A 21796-nucleotide genomic window follows, 5' to 3' on the forward strand; every position below is an offset into this window, starting at 1 on the left:
GTCTCTTTCTAACGCGAGCGAAGCCGCGGGCAAAAGCTAGTAATAAATAAACCTATTTAAAAGTGCAGGGTTCCGTAGTTTTCCGTATTTTTCTCAAAAACTGAACCTATCAAGTTCAAAACAATTTTCCTAGAAAGTCTTTATAAAGTTCTACTTTTGTGATTTTTTTTCATATTTCTAAACATGTGGTTCAAAAGTTAGGGGGGGGGGGCGCACATTTGTTTTTCCGTTAGGAGCGATTATTTCTGAAAATATTAATATTATCAAAAACCGATTTTAGTAAACCCTTATTCATTTTTAAATACCTATCCAACAATATATCACACGTTGGGTTTGGAATGAAAAAAAATCAGTCCCCACTTTACATGTAGGGGGGGGGGGTACCCTAACAAAACATTTTTCTTCACTTTTCATTTTACCACTTTGTCGGCGTGATTGATATATATATTGGTACCAAATTTCAGCTTTCTAATGCTACTCACTGAGATTATCCGCGGACGGACGGACAGACAGACATGGCGAATCTACATATAAGGGTTCCTAGTTGATTGTACGGAACCCTAAGAAATGGAACAGTTACATTTGCCCCCCAGTCGAGATTTGACCCGCTGTACCTTATCCTGTATCAGTACGGCACGATACTTACATAAAATCAATAATCGAAGGGCGAATAGAAAAGAGAAAGAGAGAGGGAGAGAGGGGGAGGCAGGGGAAGACCGAGGCGTGCGTTTTTAGACCAACTTAAAGAGAAGACCAACGTAGTGACGTATCAGGACCTCAAAAAAGCGGCATAGAAAAGAACGGAATGGCGCTTACTCCACTGACAAGAGCCTGGCTCTTAACCCTTAAATGCATATTGTTGCCATTTGGCTACAATGCATGTATTTTTTAATAAACTAGCCAAAATATAAGCTGGACTTTTTTATTTATTTTTCTTAGATCTGTAGGATCATCATCCAGTTTTTTCACACTTTTCCGCCATTTTTTCTTAAATGGTTGGAAATAATGTTTTTATTTAAGAAAAAATGGCGGAAAAGTGTGAAAAAACTGGATGATGGTGATTTTTAGTACATGATTCAGGCAGATTTTTTCAGAGTTAGTAACTATTTTATGTTTAATCATTTTATCATAGGGGTTTCTCAAATAGTGTACCTTTTTAATAGTAGTAAAAGTTTTCTTATAAATTTTACTAGTAATTATATATTTATATAAGTAAGATTTAGCCTATTTTACTTCTAACACTGATTTAGTATTAAAATCGATGTTAAATATTTTTTTATTATTTTCCTAGAGTCAGAAAACCATTGTCTATCACATTATTAATTTCTAGTTAAAAGAAAAAAATCATGCATTTAAGGGTTAAATTGTATGATGATGATGATGTACCTTATCCTAAAAAAACACTACCTTTTTTTAACTTATTCGGCAAAATAATTTCCACTAATGAATGTAATCAACGATTTAATTTCCAATACGTGCAAAACACACAACATTTACTTCCTACCCCGTAAGTCCAAAGTACTAACGTCACGTCCATACGTACACTTGACACAGTTAAACGTAAAATAATGCTGACTGTACAGATGGCGCGACGTACGACCTTGATGATGCTGCGTTATTGGAGACTAGTAGTTTCCCGTGGATTTTCACTAAGTATACAACCAATTATAATAATTGTATAATAAAATAGTATTAGTAAGTTACGTGAAATTGTAATTTTTTAGAATACTTAAGCACTATCTGTAGCTTGTGGCCAAGCGGTAAGAGCGTGCGACTTTCAATCCGGAGGTCGCGGGTTCGAACCCCGGCTCGTACCAATGAATTTTTCGGAACTTATGTGCGAAATGTCATTTGATATTTGCCAGTCGCTTTTCGGTGAAGGAAAAACATCGTGAGGGAACCGGACTAATTCCAATAAGGCCTAGTTACCCTTTGAGTTGAAGGTCAGATGGCAGTCGCTTTCGTAAAACTAGTGCCTACGCCAAATCTTGGGATTAGTTGTCACAGCGGACCCATGAGCCGTGGCAAAGACCGAGATAACGCAAGGACGATGATGATGATGACTTAACCCCTCGTATGCGGCATAACATATAGACAAACAGATAGACAAACAGACAAACTGACAGACAGACAGACACGTCAAACTTATAACACCCCGTCGATTTTTCGTCGCGGGTTATGTAAAAATAATCCGTTTGTATAGGTAATAGGCTAGTTTCCTGCTAGTCAAATCAGCTTCTTTTAAGAAATGTCAAAACGATTTGCTAATATGGAATTACTATGAAATACTGAGGAGTGACGTCACGGTCAATTCATTTACTTTTTGACTTATTAAATAGAAATTATGTTTAAACATAACTACTGTCCATGTCTTTCTTCTAACTACGTTGTGCTTTATTTCGTGCACTGTATAAAATATTTTTCCCCTCACTAGCTCGGAAACACGTGTTTTGTCCTTCAATACCAGCGGGTAAAAACGCATTTTATCCACTAGTGGGTAAATAAATTTGACCTTGAATAAAGTCAAATTAATTGCTTTAAAATTGATAAAAGTAGGTGAATCTAGTAATAAAGATGATTTACCACCTGTGGAACGACTGGAAGCTGTGATAAACGCATTTTTTGCGTTGTAGTTTCCTCGCTATAATGAGGGGAAAAGTTTTGTGTTACACTCGGGTGCAAATGTATTTTACTTCTCGTGTGTTAAAAAACTCGCAAGTTCAGGATTATATTCTCGAACCACTCGCTTCGCTCGTGGTTCAACTATAGAATCCTTTCACTTGCTCGTTTTTCAATTCCACACTCGGCGTTAAAATACAACTTTGCCCCCTTGTATAACAAATAACTATTATTTTAAATATAGGAAACTAGCCCATTGTATGTATCAACAAATAAAAGTATACAGACATACACACCAAAATTCTGTGTATGTATAAATAAACACATGAGATATGACTAAGTATATATTGCTGAGTGCACTATATATTGTTTTATATTGTAAATGAGATCAAAATTATTTAGTTCAATTTGTACAGTGATAGAATCAGTAAGTGTTGAAATATTATGAAATTGTGTGTATTATTTAATTATTCTGTGGTTAACATTAAGGGTAAGTTTTTAAATTTATAACTGAACTGCCATTATAAAAAAAAATGTTACAAATAATCGGGACATGTGACAACCCCAACGTGTGATATATTGTTAGATAGGTATTTAAAAATGAATAAGGGTTTACTAAGATCGTTTTTTGATAATATTAATATTTTCGGAAATAATCGCTCCTAAAGAAAAAAAAAGTGCGTCCTCCCCCCCTCTAACTTTTGAACCACATGTTTAAAAAATATGAAAAAAATCACAAAAGTAGAAAAACGCATTCATTATACGCGATTTAATCCGTTTCCATAGTTTTATTTCACAAAAGTAGAATTTTATAAAGACTTTCTAGGAAAATTATTTTGAACTTGATAGGTTCAGTAGTTTTTGAGAAAAATACGGAAAACTACGGAACCCTACACTGAGCGTGGCCCGACACGCTCTTGGCCGGTTTTTTATGTTATTTCCACACAGAATCGCGAGCTCTTTTAATCCTAATAGGAGAAAAGGTCTCCCAAGGATTTTTCCCATTCCGTTATCACTTTTTCATACATTTTGTATGGCGGTAACGGAATGGAAAGTTTGAAAAATGTATGGAAATCTTGAGACATTTTTTTCTCCTGTCAGAATCGAAAGACAAGTTACAAAAAAAGTGGGGTGGACAACTTTGAAAAATAAAAATGGCCAAAATACAGGGTGGGTGGAAAGAACTACTATAAGCTGGCTCATTTTACTAAAAGAAGACTTTCCTTTATTTTTCTTCTTTGCCGTCAAATGTAGGTAAAGTACAGCGGGGCAAATTTTTTCCATGTTTTACAATGTTTGCATTATTAGATAGAGTGTCCACCGGTTATATATGGTAGGCGTGTTCAGTGGATACATGTAGAACTCAACATCATAGAGTAATAATGGAAAAAATGGATCAGTTACAATTGCCCCCCAGTCGAGATTTGCCCCGATGTACCTTACTTCAAATATTTTTAGTATTCAGTGTAAGTACTTTTAACACGATCCAGGAATCGAACCGGTGATCACTTATCAAAGCAAGATCCAGGAATCGATACTTAGCTAATCAGTCCTAATGAGCGACCAAATGACCTTCATAAGTGTCGACGCATTAGTTACATCATTAGTTAAAACCCTGGGACCCATATCTTTATAGTGTCATTAGATGTTACTTATTTTGTTAACGAGATTAAAATGTGGAATGTGTTAATAATAAGCTTATGATTCAGATGTATAGTAGGTCACCATGACTAATAAATATATTAGGCCTAGCCTCAATTTTGGGGAAACAGGAGGTTAGAAAGAGACAAAAAGTAGCCTATGTCACTCTCCATCCCTTCAACTGCGGCATCGCTTCATGGTCAGTATTCCAAAAATACACACTAAGCGTTTCGCTTCAACATTTCTTTTGCGAACCGCCAAGGAGTGGAATGCCCTGCCTGAGTCTGTGTTTCCGCACGAGTACAATCCAGGTCTCTTTAAAGCAAGAGTAAATAGGTATCTCATAGGTAAGCGTGCTCCACCGTACCGCATCATCACTTACCATCAGGTGTGATCGTGGTCAAACGTCTACCTATCATTACTAAAAAAAAAAAACTATCATCACTTGAAATTCGTAGGCTCCGTTTTGCCGTGAAAGACGGACAAACAAACAGACACATACACTTTCTCGTTTATTGACTGAGTCTGACGGTAAGCTCAAGAAGGCTTGTGTTGTGGGTATTCAGAAAAAGAGATACACGGTGTAACATGAGGAAATCGAAAGATAAAATGTTGTGACGTCAAGCAGATTTTGCCAAAAAAAATTTTTGTTCTGTAATATTTTTAACAAATAACTATTTCACTACACCAACTGGTAAAGGCTTACTTTGCTATACGAAAACAGATAGCAAAATTGAATTTTATCCACAAGAGTGCAAAGTAATTTCATACAAATTAAAATTTGGGAAATCTAGTGGATCTTGCTCAGCAATCAGCATCATGGATTCTATCAGCCTACCAATTTTTATCAAAATCGGAGACGTGATTCAAATGTACAAACTTAACGGGAATTGGGATGACGACTAAAAAAACTATTTGGTCCGTCAGTGAGATAATCAAAAAATTTTGGACACATATTTTTTCTTTTTTCTCGTAAACGAAAAATGACGATGGTACAGTGCGTTGAAGTTTCACGTGACGTCACGCCTAGGTACAATTCTTACCTAAAAGTGACGTCACAAGCCCCCACTCCGGAACTTTGATGCTCTGTATCTTTGTATTTTTTCATTCATTAGATAAAGCGAAAAATATGTGTTCACTATTTTTAGACAATCTAACTGACGGACTAAACAGAATGCCATTTTTTTATACAGTCGTCATCCCTATTACTCGCCCAAGATAGCGGTTAGACACATCAGTACGTCTATCAAAGGTCTGATACCAGACCGCTATACAGATAAAAGCACCACAAACTATGATATAATATATTTTTAATTACATAAAACCACAGGTCAGATAGGTAATGATAATGTGGAGATATATATTCCGTAGAAAGTTACTATTTATATTAGTATTTTTTTGACAAGAAAAATAGACAGTTCAAAGTAGTTAAGTTAGGTGTTTAATAGTTATTTGTTTAAATGTACTTTTTGGGGCATTTTCGCGAAGAGATAAACTTTTTTTTTCTCAAATAGATAATAATTTCATGTTTTTCCTACTCAGAATCACGAGCCCTTTCGATCGTGCTAGGTGAAAAAAAGCGTCCTAAATTTAATTTGTCCACTTCGTTACCATTTTTCAAACACTTTGTACAGCGGTTACAAAGTGGAAAGTATGCAATAGTACATTGTGCAACAAGGGGAGGAAGTTGAATATTACCAACGAGAGTAAGTTAAATCGCGACGGCTTGTGCGACTTGCTCGAGTTTGTAATATTCATACTCCCCGAGTTACACACAATGTTTTTCATCACACTTGCTATGTAATAAGATAGAAAAAAGTTAAATACGGTACTAGAAATTTCATAACTTCCTTGGGAGAACGATTTTTCTATAACTCACGCTCCGCCTACGTTCAAAATCACATTTAGTGTGTGAGTGTGATGAAAAATAATAGAAAAAAAACTGTGCCTTGTTTTCTTGTTCTACATCGAAAGGGCTCGATTCTGAATAGGAAAAATATATTAAAAAAACCGTAATAGAAATTTCATAACTCCCTAGAGACAATAATTTTTCGTTAGGTAACTCCAGCTTCACAAAAAAAATTGAATTTTAAGCATTGTGAGTTGTGAGGGTTTCAAGACGTGAACTATTCATGTTTGGTAAACAAATAACTATTAAACACCTCGGCAAATCAGTTATTTCTCAAACAAAAGAATGAAGAAAGATTTTTCTGGAAATGGAGAAACAGCGATCTCTGTAGGAGTATTTGGTGATACAGCTTATGAATTTAAAAATATCATAAAGCTGTTTCACTAAATATTTTTGCTGAGAAATATCTACGGAACAAGTCTTCGAAAGCAATCATGGACTTTATTGTTTTTATTCTGTCCTACGATCGGAAAGCAACAAATTTCAGGCAGCTGCGCTTAACGAAGTTATCGGGATGTAAAATAAATTTATTTATGGGCATTTTCAGAATTTGGGAACCCCCAATTAATTAGCGTAAGTTGTGAACAAAAATTAACTCGCTGTCAGTTTCGTGACGACAATTAAACATAAAATCTGTCTAAAAATTCACTTTTTTCACATTCTGAATGTAGATTATCGCTTAAAGTTTATGTAATTGACACAAAAACCATATTTTTACAGAAATTTCATGCTTAATTATCGTTACAAAACTGACAGTGAGTTAATTATTGTTAACAAGTTTCGCTAATTGGGGGGCCCAAATTCTGAAAATGCTCTTATAAAACTGTAACTTCTACTTATTTTAGAAAGAACCAAGAATAAGTGTATCACATTTTTCCATTAATGTAATAAATAATTACTGAATGTATTAAAAGTTTTATTTCATTCACAATTTAATTTTCTTTTGTATCATCGTTATTAAAAAACTACAATTCCTAGAAAAACATGTTTATGTAATAAATAATTATTTACCTAATGAATAAAAAAAGTTTGTTGTGTTCACAAATTATTATTTTTATCCCAACTCTTTATTTTTTTCAATTACTTTTCATCACACCCGCACTTTAAATGTGCTATTGCACGCAGGCGGAGGGAATAATGAAATTTCTTGTACCGTACTTAATTTTTTTACATCTATTTACATATTTTTTACACTGCGAGTGTGATGAAAAACAGGGTCTCTCAAAAAACTCGAGTTAGTAATATTCACACTCGGGGAGTATGAATATTACTAACTCGAGTCTTTAAATCGCCCCGGCAAGCCGTCACGATTTTACTTACTCTCGTTAGTAATATTCAACTTCCTCCCCTTGTTGCACAATGTACTATTGATTATCTAGTAGGTAGTAATAACCACGATACAAAATAAAAAAAAACCCGACATCGTGGGCCGATTTTCTTTAAACATGACTAAGAACACTCCCGACTAATTCAGCTTAAAATAAAACAAACCGAAAGTTACGTTGCAACCGACAGACAGACAGACACGTCAAACTTATAAGTACAAGATGGTACTAAAATATATCAGAAAAACATTGGCCAAAGATACCACTGTCCCATACTTGAGCATTTCTTTTTTTTTGCCATTTTCAGGGTTCCGTAGTCAGGAACCCTTATAGTTTCGCCATGTCTGTCTGTCCGTCGTTCCGTCCGTGCGTCCGTCCGTCCGTCCGCGGTTAAAGCATAGCTGAAAGTACAATATGTATTTCAATCACGCCGACAAAGTAAAATAAAAAATCAGAAAAATGTTTTATTGGTACCCCCTACATGTAAAGTGGGGGCTGAATTTTTTTTCATTCCCAACGTTATATATTTTTAGGTATTTAAAAATGAATAAAACTAAGATGGTTTTTTGATAATATTAGTAGTTCGGAAATTTCTAAAGGAAAAAAAGTGCGAACTTTTTATGTTTAAAAAATATGAAAAAAATCACAAAAGTAGAACTTTATAAAGACTCTAGGAAAATTGTTTTCTTGATAGGTTCAGTAGTTTTTGAGAAAAATACAGAAAACTACGGAACCCTACACTGAGCGTGGCCCGTCACGCTCTTGGCCGGTTTTTTATTTTGATTTTTCTAGGGAATTTTAGGTCAATTATACTCAGAATCACGAGTACTTTCAATCTCACTGGGAGACAAAAAGTGTCCCAGAATTTCCATACATTTTTGTTACTTTCCTCTTTTGTTATCCCACACAACATATACGGAAAATGGTAACAAAATAAGAAAAAAAACGTATGGGACAATTTGTTTAACTACTAGGATTGAAAAAGCTAGTGTAGTGATTCTGAGTAGAAATAGCATAATTTTTTTTAAAAATATCACATTTCATAAAAGTGGCGAAAAAAAAAGAAATGCTCACTTATTAATAATCCCTTTTTAGGGTTCCGTGCCAATAAAGTACAAAGGGAACCCTTATGGTACGATTCTGTACGTCTGTCTGTCTGTCTGTCTATCACATTAAGTACTTAATATCTCAAGAACTACTTATTCTATCGATTTGAAATAGGTAATAGTAATGGACATTGTAAACCTATACAAATTGAAGGTGTTATTTTTTTTATTAATATTAGTTATGAAAATTTACTAAAGGGGAAAAAATAATGTTAAGTTACTAGGTCAACTATTCCTCTATAGTTAGAAAAAGTAAGTATTTATATATTATATATATCGTTGTCTGAGTACCCACAACACAAGCCTTGAGCTTACCGTGGGCCTCAGTCAATCTGTGTAAGAATGTCCTATATATATAAAAAAAAAAAGCTCCAACTGTACATACAAAAATAGATTTATGAAGAAAATATGTGAGTGTGTTTAGTAAAACGTCCCACTTTGTCGGTTACCATTAAGGCGAGATTTACTTGTATCTTTATATGAATAAACTGACAAAGCTTTATAGCAATCGACAAAGTGGGACGTTTTCCCGTGCACACTCACATATAAAAAAAACATGACTATTTATTTCTTTGGCCTAATGTAATTAATACTCATTGGTGCAATATGGCATAGCATAATAGGCTACTTGCCTTCTAGTCAAAACAGCTTATTTTTAAGAACTGTCAAAACGAATTTGAACGACTTGCTAGTATGGAATTTATATGATATCGAATTGAGTGACGTCACGGTCAACTCAGTTACTTTATATATTTCTACTTGACTTAAATAATAAATAAATAAATAAATATTATAGGACATTCTTACACAGATTGACTGAGGCCCACGGTAAGATCAAGAAGGCTTGTGTTGCGGGTACTCAGACAACGATATATATAATATATAAATACTTATATACATAGAAAACATCCATGACTCAGGAACAAATATCTGTGCTCATCACACAAATAAATGCCCTTACCGGGATTCGAACCCGACTTATTAAATAGAATATGGATTTAAAAATAACTTCTGTCCATGTTTTTCTTATAATTATCTGATGCTTTATTTCGTGCATGGAATAAAATATTTTATTTTAACTACGGTCAAGTTCCCTATTAGGTATACCTACATTTTACAATACATAAGTACTTTCAAAAATTTTACTAATTAATATTAATGTAACTTTCTTCATTAATTAAATCCATCCATAATTGTTTTTATCTAAATCAGTAAATCAGGTGAAAACTTCAATTACCTGACTATTAGCAAATGTTTTTATATTAAAGGAAAAAATGGAAAAATTTACGCTTCCGGCGGGACTTGAACCCGCACCATTTTTGCAATCCGTGCAATGCTCTTACCAATTGAGCTACGGAAGCCACGCCGGACTTCGCAAATCTTTCAATGCCTTTCCTTTTGTACACACGTCTTTTGTACACACTTCTCAAGACGTGTGTACAAAAGGAAAGGCATGGAAAGATTTGCGAAGTCCGGCGTGGCTTCCGTAGCTCAATTGGTAAGAGCATTGCACGGATTGCAAAAATGGTGCGGGTTCAAGTCCCGCCGGAAGCGTAAATTTTTCCATTTTTTCCTTTAATATAAAAATGTTTAGAATCGTTAGCAGACGTTTCTGCTTAATAAAAATTAATATTAGCAAATGATCAATAATTATTGTCAGTACGTCATTAGTGAACGACCCCACCACTATTGGCATAAAACCATGGGTAATCATTATTTGTTATCAGTTCTGTGGTATCGGTACACACGTGCATACATACAAATTTATTTTATAAATTTCAAGCGACTTTTTGGTATAGACTTTGAAGTAAGGTACATTTTGGTAAAAGTGTGGATGGTGTTATACAGTATGAAGCATAAACTTCACTTATATAAATTCTCAATATGTGTGATATTTAAATAAAATGCAAAAAGTGGTGACAAAAATAAGTGAACACACTGAAAGGATTGTTTTTTGTAAGTACTTATATTATTTATTTTTCAGACAGTTTCATTCATACAGTTTTTTTATCACTTTTCTTATTGTTTTTTTAACCGCGACGCAAAAACGAAGGGGTGTTATAATTCTGACGTGTTTGTCTGTCTGTCTGTGTGTGTGTCTGTCTGTGGCATCGTAGCTCCCGAACGGATGAACCGATTTCGATTTAGTTTTTTTTTCTGAAAGCTGAGTTAGTCGGGAGTGTTCTTAGCCATGTTTCATGAAAATCGGTGCACAATGTCGGGGTTTTTTTCAAAATTTTAACTTTGTGGTTTTTTAACGACCTCATCATAATTCAATCTACATCATCACATCATTGACGGCTGGTTATCATCATCTCAGTAGATATGTCTACATCTATCACTGGGAAGCTGATACCACGCGGTTGATGGTAAAGCTTCATCATTTTCATCATCATCATCGTCAAGTTATACAAGTCATCCATTCCGCAAACTTTTGGATCACCTCTCAAAGTGACATTCTTTCATCAGTAATGACAGTAATATTTGTGACAGTAGCGTCACACACACAGTAGACATGTCTGTCAATCTGTCACTGGGTGCTGTGATGCCTGCTATCGCAAATTATTTGACAGCCGGATATGTATAAGTCCAGGGAGACTTATATAAGTCCTTTATGTATGTAGTGTGAATGATGCTAAATATTTGCTCAGTGCTATCAAATACTATATAAACTCTTGAGAGTTAATACGTGCAGCTTGTGACGTTTCCCATACAATGAAGCGGCAACGATTTTAGCAGCGCCATCTAGCGGTACGAGTTGTCCAAAGTAGTTTGTCAGTATAGGCGTAGTACGTAAAACAACACAAAATGCGATTACTTGATCTACTTTAACATTTATAGACGGAATAAAACAAAGAAATAAGAGTGTGTGACTTTTTTAAATTTTAAACTGTATGAACTAAACTATTTTGATCAACTCATGCCGCTAGAGGCGCTATTAGTATCGCGTGTTGCCAACTTTGACACCAAGCTGCACGTATTAACTCGTAGAGTTTATATAGTATTTGGTGCTATCGCTAAAAAAGTATATTTCTAAATATTCATTAAGTCATTTATATTGTATGAAGGCCTTTTATATTTAGACCTCTGAGCAGCTAAAGGTTTTCATAACTAAACCCTTCTTAACAGTTTAATAATTCAAAAAATATTGTGTATTTTATACCTATCTGGTTAAATATTAGACGTATCAGAAACTTTAAATAATACATACCTGTACAGGTTGCCAAAGAGTAGAAATGGAACAATTTTTTTTATCATAGCAACACTTAACTGTTCTCATTCAAAAGTGTCAAAATAGTTGCCGCATGCAAAACGATTTACGTAAACGGTGGCGCCCCCATTATTTTCTACTCTTTTTGCCAGATTTTTCTTCATATTTACAGCGTTTATATTTTTTAATTCCACAATATTGGCAAACAAGTATACGGGCCGTCTGGGCTTTGCCGGTTTTTATTAACCCCCGACGCAAAAACGACGGGGTGTTATAAGTTTGACGTGTATGTCTGTCTGTCTGTGTGTGTGTCTGTCTGTGGCATCGTAGCTCCCGAACGGATGAACCGATTTAAAAAAAAAATTGTCTGAAAGCTGAGTTAGTCGGGAGTGTTCTTAGCCATGTTTCATGAAAATCGGTCCACTATGTCGCGGTCGGGGGTTTTTCAAAATTTTAATTTTTTGCTCAGGTTATGTGTATAATGTATTTGTTTATAGATACTTCCGACAGATGGCGCTAGAGATGGGTCGTGGGTAAATACCCAATCCACCCACCCAGGTATTTACCCGGTAAATACCTATCTACCCGGTATTTACCCGTATCTACCCAAATTGAGGGGTAGATTCATTTCATGTTGCACATGCTGATTTGTGTTAAAATGGAGATAAATACTAAGTTAGTGGTTGTAATTATTATACACAATTCAAAACGAAACTGTTCAGTCAAATATACAATAAAGATTACAGAAGTTTTAATGTATATTTTTAAAAATAATTTAAAGAATATGTTTTACGTGTGCTTTTTAGATTGCATTAAATAGTCGTATTTATACGATAAAGATAAACTTCCTAGTACTGGTTGGAGGGGGTTATGGTGGGGTTAGGGGGGGTAAAATGTATTTTTTTCATATTTCATGGAAACTATCATGAATATCGAAAAGTTTTGTATATACGAACTAAAGTAGACACTATTTCCTACAAAAAAGTTTATATACATTTTTGTCATAAAACATACTATGTATGAGTTATGAGCTTCAAAAAGAGATTTTTAAAATATTTTTATGCACATATTTTCATTTACAGTTTTAATTTATCAGACTTATAATTTATATTAAAAGCATTTTAAATTATTTCGGAGATGTCAGAGAATGATATTACACCATTTTTATAGTTGGAAAGATACACTAAAATCACATTTTATCTCATAGCAACCTATTCTTTCTCAATTTGAATAAACATTATGTGTACAATTAAAAAGACTGACTTAAATTAATCTATTTTAGCCCAAAACACCATTTAAAACGTCAAATTTGGAAGAAAAATGAAAATACCCGCGTATTTACCCGCGGGTAGGTAAATATCGGGTATTTACCCGGTAAATACCCACCGTCGGGTATTTACCTGGGTAGTTACCCATCTCTAGATGGCGCCTGTCCCACATACTTGGCAGTCATACGTTCAGTAGATATATTGAACTGTCACTGGGTGTATGATACCAACTTTTGTGGGACGATTTCTACAAAAAATCAGATACTGGAGCCAGCAAAATCAAATTTTAAGCCTTTATGAGTTTGGGGTTATGCTCCTTGGTCTGTTTCACCTATTTAATTAAGAAAAGTAATCACACACTCATTTACATGTTTTATTTCTGTCACTGGGTTTGTGATACTGATTTTGGTTAAAAAAACTTCGTTATTTCAAGTTTTTTTTTTTTATACTACGTCGGTGGCAAACAAGTATACGGTCCGCCTGATGGAAAGCGGTCACCGTAACCTATGGACGGGACAATAGACGGAACAAGTTAGTTCCGTAAGTCCTCCCGTCATCAGCACACCGCACCCTCGTTGAGCTCTCAATATAATGTAATATATGTTTATTTCAATTATTTCCTGCCTGTGTGGTGACGGGTTAAGAATTTCCCGTGGGTGTCGTAGAAGGCGACTATGGGATATGGGTAGGCGAGAGGTGGGCAACCTGTCGCTGCAAAGTCACAGTTTCGTTTTCTTTCAACCCCTTATTTGGCAAGAGTGGCACTGAAGCTTTAGTAGTTTCATGTGTTCTGCCTACCCCTTTATGGGATACAGGCGTGATTGTATGTATGTATTTCAATTATTTACTTCTATATTATGCAGTTTTCTTATTCTTTTTATTTATTATGAAATTATGTGACTATGAATGTGTTTTTTTTTGTAGGCCGTGTTCCCTGTTATATCTTGGTCCAAACTATATACTAAATTTTGATATTTTATATATATATTAGCGAATGTTTTTTTTTAGGCACATTTCAGTCCCATGGTAGCTGGGATCATTGCCCCAGTAAATATATTTTATACATGTTTATAATACTGGGAGAATGATAACAATTACTTCTGGATTACATCATCATCATTGCTTCTGCCAGTTAATATACGTTAATAAAATAATGTAGTAGTGCAAAATGTTTTTCCTTCGTTTTTTTAGGGTTCCGTACCAAAAAGGAACTCTTATGGCGCCGCTCTATCCGTCTGTCACATTACTAATATCTCGAGAACTACTTATGTATGCTATCGATTTGAAATTTGGAATAGTTATGAACATTGTTAACCTTTACAAATTGAAGGTATTCTTTTTTTAATTAATTAATATTAATTACAGAAAGTGGCCAAAATGAAAGGGGGGCAAACTGTAAATGTCAAGTTCTCAAATTCTCAAAGATCTCAAATTGTACATATCAAAACTATTTTTTATAAACTTAATTTTTTGTTGCTTTTCAGAATAATGTACTGACGTGGTAGTAATCACATGCTTAGTAGACATGTCTGTATATCTGTCACTGGGTATGTGATGCCTACCACTTTAGTACACTACATCGAGATTTTTTATTTTATTAAAATGTCTGTTATTTTTTAACCCCCGACGCAAAAACTACGGGGTGTTATAAGTTTGACGTGTCTGTCTGTCTGTTTGTTTGTCTGTCTGTGTGTGTGTCAATTTGTGGCATCGTAGCTCCCGAACGGATGAACCGATTTAGATTTAGTTTTATTTGTCTGAAAGCAACGTTAGTCGGGAGTGTTCTTAGCCATGTTTTTATTTATGTTTTTACAGGTACTTTTGTTAGTCTATTAAAACGTGGAAGTCACTTTCTCAGTAGATAAGTTACAATTCTATCACTGGGAGATTGATACCATCTGATTTTAGACTACATCATCATATTATTATCATCACATTATCATTGCTGGCAAAAATAATCGTGCATAAAATAGTGTTTTAATTTTATTGTGAACAAATTCGATATTAATTTCTACTTTTTTAAAATAATTTCTTAATTGTTTTATTAACAGAATGTATGTTAAACTATTTTTCAGTACGGATGGTGTTTTTTACGCACTAGTGCGAGAAGTGGTTCATTAAATGTCAGGTCGAAACTTCGGAGGGCCATCTGTACTGAAAAACGTCAAACGATAGACGTGCGAAAGGGAAATTCGAACTTCCTTTTTTACGCATTTACGTTACATTTATCTTACGTACAGTGCGTACATGGTTCATCATGTTATAACCTTATTTTTAAGAAATGATCATCGTATAATCAATTAATCATCTCATCAGCAACTAAGACCAGTTTTCGTCATTACTACTCACCCACTCAGTTAGACATTCTCATTGCATGTCACTGCATGTGCGTGATGGCTGATGATGGGACTACTTCATCATAGCATCACTATATCATCATCAATATTTATTGTGCAATGTGTGTGTCTATTGCTCCTGTCACCGTCGTCATATGTATGTATCTACTTGATCACAGCTTATTTTAACAACCTTCTCATCATCATTATGAATTTAGAGATGGGCCGAATACGAATATTCGGCCGAACATTCGGTTCAGCTCTTACCGAACCGAACATTCGGCCGAATATTCGGTTACGCCTTATTTTTAAAGCGAATGTTAAGATTAAAACTATGAAATTATTGATAATTATTATACATACTACAACTATGTTCTTATGATTTAGTGGATAACTAAAACTTAGTTAAAACAACTCTGAACTCTTCTCAACTCTTAAACTACGGTATTTTTAACTTTTTTACAAAACAATTGTGTTTATATTTTGACGCATTTTTAGTAGTTCCTTGGAAACCTACTAAAATAGGAGCTTATTATGCAATGGAATACGTAAGATCTTCATTAGTTATTTACTTTGTTTATTCGGTAAATATTCGGCAATGTAACCGAGCTATTCGGCCGAATACGAACATTGAAATACTTGCCGAATATGCCGAATACCGAATATTTACCGAATATTCGGCCCATCTCTAATTATGATCACCGGTAGCCAAGATTAGTCGTTTGTCGTCACTAGTCACCCGCTCAGTAGACATTTACATATTTGTCACTGGGTGCCGTGATAGCTGACGACAAGACTACCTCATCATAGATCACTACACTATAATCATCATACCTATAAATATTCTATGTGTTTATTTCTGTTGCTTCTATTATCGCCACCATACCTAGTTGCTCACAGTTTTTCACAATCTTCTCATCATAATTAACATCATCGGTAGCCCGCATCAGTCGTTTGTTATCACTACTTCACTCGCTCAATAGACATTTTCATGACTTATGTCACTGGGTGCGTGATAGATGATGATGAGACTACATCATCATTATGTCATCATTATTATTTATCATTGTGTCGCGCATTATCGCTGCTTAATGCACTCTTGACATCAGCACCGGAGTGTGACTTGTTTGCATGCAGATGGGCGAATGTGTGCCGAGAGTGTCTGAGGTTTTGTGAGAAGATGGACGATAGGCTTCTCAGCACTTGCATGTAAATGGTCTGAGGTATTATTTATTACTTTTGTGATTTTTATTTTACACTACTAGTTTAATACATATTCTGAAATTATAGTTGTAATTAGTTTAATTATTCGGCTTAAGCTGTGATGCCGTGTAAATTATTTGAAATAAATGTTAAATGTTAAATTGAGTGTCTATTGCTGCTATCATCATAATCGTATGTAATTGTCAATAATGATCATCGACTACTAAGATCAGTCGTTCGTCGTCACTACTCACTCGCTCAGTAGACATTTGAATAACTGTCACTGGGTGCGTGATAACTGATGATGAGACTACATCATCATGGAATGGCTACATCATCATCATTTATCGTTCATTTTATGTCTATTGCTTCTACCATCGTCGTCATAGGTATAACTGCTCATTTTCATAATCTTCTCATCATGATTATGCATCGGTAGCCAAAACTAGTCGTTTGTCATCAGATATCACCCGCTTAGTAGACATTTTGTTGACTTATGTCACTGGGTGCGTGATAGATGATGATGAGACTACCTCATCACAATGTCACTATATCATCATCATCATTTTACGATTTGTTATTAAGTCTAGCTGATTGTATGTGTCTGTCTAATTGTCTATTGCTGCTGTCATCGCCATTATTTCAATGTATGTACTTGATCACAGCTCATTATCACGGTCTGATCATCAGCAACTAAGCCCAGTCGTTCATCATCACTACTCACCCGCTCAGTAGACATTTTCATGATTTTTGTCACTGGGTGCGTGATAGCTGATGATGAGACTACTTCGTCGTTGTGTCACTATATCATCATCCTTGTTATTTCTATTATTATATGTATTAATTGTTCGTTTTTTTATACGCTTCTGTCATCGTTATCATATCTAGTTTTTGACAATTTTGCTAATCATCATTATTTATTTATTTATTTAAACTTTATTGCACAAATAAAACAAAAATGTACAAATGGCGGACTTAATGCCTAATGGCATTCTCTACCAGTCAACCATCGGGCTAAACAGAGACATGTAAAAATGGTGCAAGGAGAAGGAAAAATGACAATGGTAGAATTATCGAAAACGACTGATTAACTTCATTATGGTCATCATTAGCAACTATAAGCTTAGTCGTTCGTCACTACTCACTCGCTCAGTAGACATTTTCATGACTTATGTCACTGGGTGCGTGATAGCTGATGATGAGACTACATCATCATGGAATGGCTACATCATCATCATTTATTGCCCATTTTATGTCTATTGCTTCTACCATCGTCGTCATAGGTATAACTGCTCATTTTCATAATCTTCTCATCATGATTATGATCATCGGTAGCCAAGACTAGTCGTTTGTTGTCAGATATTACCCGCTTAGTAGACATTTTATTGACTTATGTCACTGGGTGCGTGATAGCTGATGATGAGACTACCTCATCACAGTGTCACTATATCATCATCATCATTTTACGATTTGTTATTAAGTCTAGCTGATTGTATGTGTCTGTCTAATTGTCCATTGCTGCTGTCATCGCCATTATTTCAATATATGTACTTGATCACAGCTCATTATCACGGTCTGATCATCAGCAGCTAAGCCCAGTCGTTCATCATCACTACTCACCCGCTCAGTAGACATTTTCATGATTTTTGTCACTGGGTGCGTGATAGCTGATGATGGGACTACTTCGTCGTTTGTGTCACTATATCATCATCCTTGTTATTTCTATTATTCTATTTATTAATTGTTCGTTTCTTTATATACTTCTGTCATCGTTATCATATCTAGTTTTTAACACCTTTTCACATTTTGCTAATCATCGTTTTTTTTTCGTTATAAGAAAAGAAAACTTACAATAAAGTTTTGTACTTGTCTGCCAAACTGCACAGCAGTTTGTTGGCAAAAAATTATTCTACCCTCCACCATTTATGTTGAACCACTTATTTTGTAATATACAATGATAAAAACCGGCCAAGAGCGTGTCGGGCCACGCTCAGTGTAGGGTTCCGTAGTTTTCCATATTTTTCTCAAAAACTAGTAAACCTATCAAGTTCAAAACAATTTTCCTAGAAAGTCTTTATAAAGTTCTACTTTTGTGATTTTTTTCATATTTTTTAAACATATGGTTCAAAAGTTAGAGGGGGGGGGGGGACGCACGCATTTAAACTTTATTGCACAAATAAAACAAAAATGTACAAATGGCGGACTTAATGCCTAATGGCATTCTCTACCAGTCAACCATCGGGCTAAACAGAGACATGTAAAAATGGTGCAAGGAGAAGGAAAAATGACAATGGTAGAATTATCGAAAACAACTGATTAACTTCATTATGGTCATCATTAGCAACTATAAGCTTAGTCGTTCATCATCACTACTCACTCGCTCAGTAGACATTTTCATGACTTATGTCACTGGGTGCGTGATAGTTAATGATGAGACTACCTCATCATAGAATGAAATGAATGAATATGTCATCATAATCATTATTCGCAACCCACATCAGTCGTTTGTCGTCACTACTCACCCACTCAGTAGACATTTTCATTATTTTTGTCACTGGGTGCGTGATAGCTGATGATGAGACTACCTCATCATAGAATGAATATGTAATCATAATCATTATTCGCAGCCCACATCAGTCGTTTGTCGTCACTACTCACCCACTCAGTAGACATTTTCATTATTTTTGTCACTGGGTGCGTGATAGCTGATGATGAGACTACCTCATCATGGCATCACTACACATCATTATCATTTATTGACGACCGGTCTGGCCTAGCGGTCACGGGTTCGTATCCCGGTAAGGGCATTTATTTGTGTGTTGAGCACAGATATTTGTTCCTGAGTCATGGATGTTTTCTATGTATAAGTATTTGTATATTATATATATCGATGTCTGAGTACCCACAACACAGGCCTTCTTGAGCTTACCGTGGGACTCAGTCAATGTGTGTAAGAATTTATATATTGTCCATTGTGTGTGTCTATTACTCCTATAATCGTCATCCTAAATACTTGATTACAGATCGTTGTCACAACCTGTACATTATTATTATGATCATATTCATATTCATATCATTTATTGCATATACATGTGTTTACAATAGGTGTTTTTTATATTAGGTCACAACATGCACCCGTCAGGGTATAGCAACATAGTAACTTACATACTAGATTCTTAACATGCTTATTATAATAAGAATTACATTAATTGCTTATTTCAAATTTAGACAGCTACTTAAAATGTCAATTCACGAGTTTTAGTCGTTTGTCGCCACTAATCACCCGCTCAGTAGACATTTAAATAACTGTCACTGGGTGCGTGATAGCTGATGATGAGACTATCTCATCATGGCATCATCATCATTAGCGTTTTCTTCTGTACATTTTGTTTTTTTGTTGCCATAATTATGTTACCATCGTTGTCATTTACATTGTTTTATCTTGTTATTTTATGTTTTTAAATTGCTAATTGTGAGAGTTTATCATTTGAGCATTTCTTTTTTTTTTTTTGCCAATAATTTTTTTTTATTGTTTTAGGGAACTTTAGTTCAATTGTACTCAGAATCGAGTACTTTCAATCTCACTGGGAGACAAAAAGTGACCCAGAATTTCCATATATTTTTGTTACTTTCCTCTTTTGTTACCCCATACAACATGTACGGAAAATGGTAACAAAATAGGAAAAATAGTATGGGACAATTTTTTTAACTAATAGGATTGAAAAGGCTAGTAATTCTGAGTAGAAATAGCATTTTTTTTTTTTCAAAAATATCACACTTCATAAAAGTGGCAAAAAAAAAAGAAACGCTCATTTAGTTTAATTTTGTCGTGTTTTTTTTTTTTGTAGAATCAAATTATAAAATCTAATATGCATAAGTTATTATATATGACAATTTAGTAGGGGAGACCGGGGCTAGTTGACTATAGGAGTATGTTGACTAACTATTAAAAATTGAGCTAAAATCAAACTTGAGGCAACCAGTGAGGTACGAAAGTCCGTCCCCTCCCCCCGGTCAGTCACCGGTGAGCCTCTCGTACCTCATATCGTATCACTGGTTGGCTCAGGTTTTATTTTTGGCTTAATTTTTTAATAGTTAGTCAACCTACCCCTATAGTCAACTAGCCCCGGTCTCCCCTAATCTTCTGAAATTGAAACTTTCCAGTCATTTAAAGTGTCTATTTATATTTTAAACAGGTCAAATTTCTTCAGAATGGTGGCCATCATTTATTCAGCAGATAGGTATCCGTCTATCACTGAATTAATGGTGCTCACTATAAAGAAGGCTACATCATCATAAAAACAACAGAACCGTTTGTTAAAATGATAGTGTATAAAGATTTACAATTTATATTATACTGGTAAAAAGAAACAAATGAAAAGCAGCAAGAAAAAAATACAAAAATTACAAAAAAAAAATTAGCAAAAACGGTGTACCTACAAGAAATAAACTATACCGTGTAAGTATGTAAAATTGTACTAAAATAGTTTCATTTCATTTTATTTCATTTATTTATTTTGCGACCAACATAGGATCATAATTAATATAATTATATTATTAAAATTAAAATAAGAATACATTAAATTAATTAAATTAAATACTAATGAAATATAATTATCAATAATAATGAATCTAATTATTAAGTATAATAATATTAATAGGTATTACATCGGTATAGTTTTTTCTTGTGGGGAGGTCACCGTTTCTGCGGAAATAAAATTGGATTTTTTATTAGTAAGGCGTATTTTTTTATCCATAGCCCAGTATTTAGTCCATCACTTTCATCAAAATAGACCAGTACATTTTAGATTCCATTAACTCTCAAATAACATCAAATAGGTATTCTTCTATAATCGAATATTCTCATTGTAGTGATTTATCATTTTCTATTTGTTTTTTTAAATACATTGTGTAATAAAGTACATATTATGTAAATTGACAAAGCAGCAGCAGGTTTATATTGATGCACAATTAAATTTGCATCACTCATCAGGATCAAAATATGATGGAGAAAAAATAAAAAAAAAACTACACCATCAAGATATGATGGACGAGTGAATCGCACAAATGATGGAGGAGTGAATAGTAAAAAATCATTGCAAAATACATACATAAGCATACGTCATCAGTCATCACTGCCGCTGCGTTTAGTTTTATCATTGCGCTGCGTTCACTGTG

At 34.4% G+C, this 21796-nt stretch overlaps 1 protein-coding gene and 2 non-coding genes across 3 annotated transcripts in view; 1 reads left to right on the top strand and 2 right to left on the bottom strand.

Moving 5' to 3' along the window:
* The window catches only part of LOC125239249 (cytoplasmic aconitate hydratase-like), a 72038-nt gene that overhangs the window by 29749 nt on the left and 20493 nt on the right, over positions 1-21796 (bottom strand).
* On the bottom strand, positions 9888-9961 carry Trnas-gga. The gene has a single exon. It is a non-coding gene; the product is annotated as a tRNA-Ser (tRNA).
* On the top strand, positions 10081-10154 carry Trnas-gga. Its single transcript has one exon. It is a non-coding gene; the product is annotated as a tRNA-Ser (tRNA).

Source organism: Leguminivora glycinivorella, chromosome 25, assembly GCF_023078275.1.
Source record: "Leguminivora glycinivorella isolate SPB_JAAS2020 chromosome 25, LegGlyc_1.1, whole genome shotgun sequence".
NCBI classification, from domain to species: Eukaryota; Metazoa; Arthropoda; class Insecta; order Lepidoptera; family Tortricidae; genus Leguminivora; species Leguminivora glycinivorella.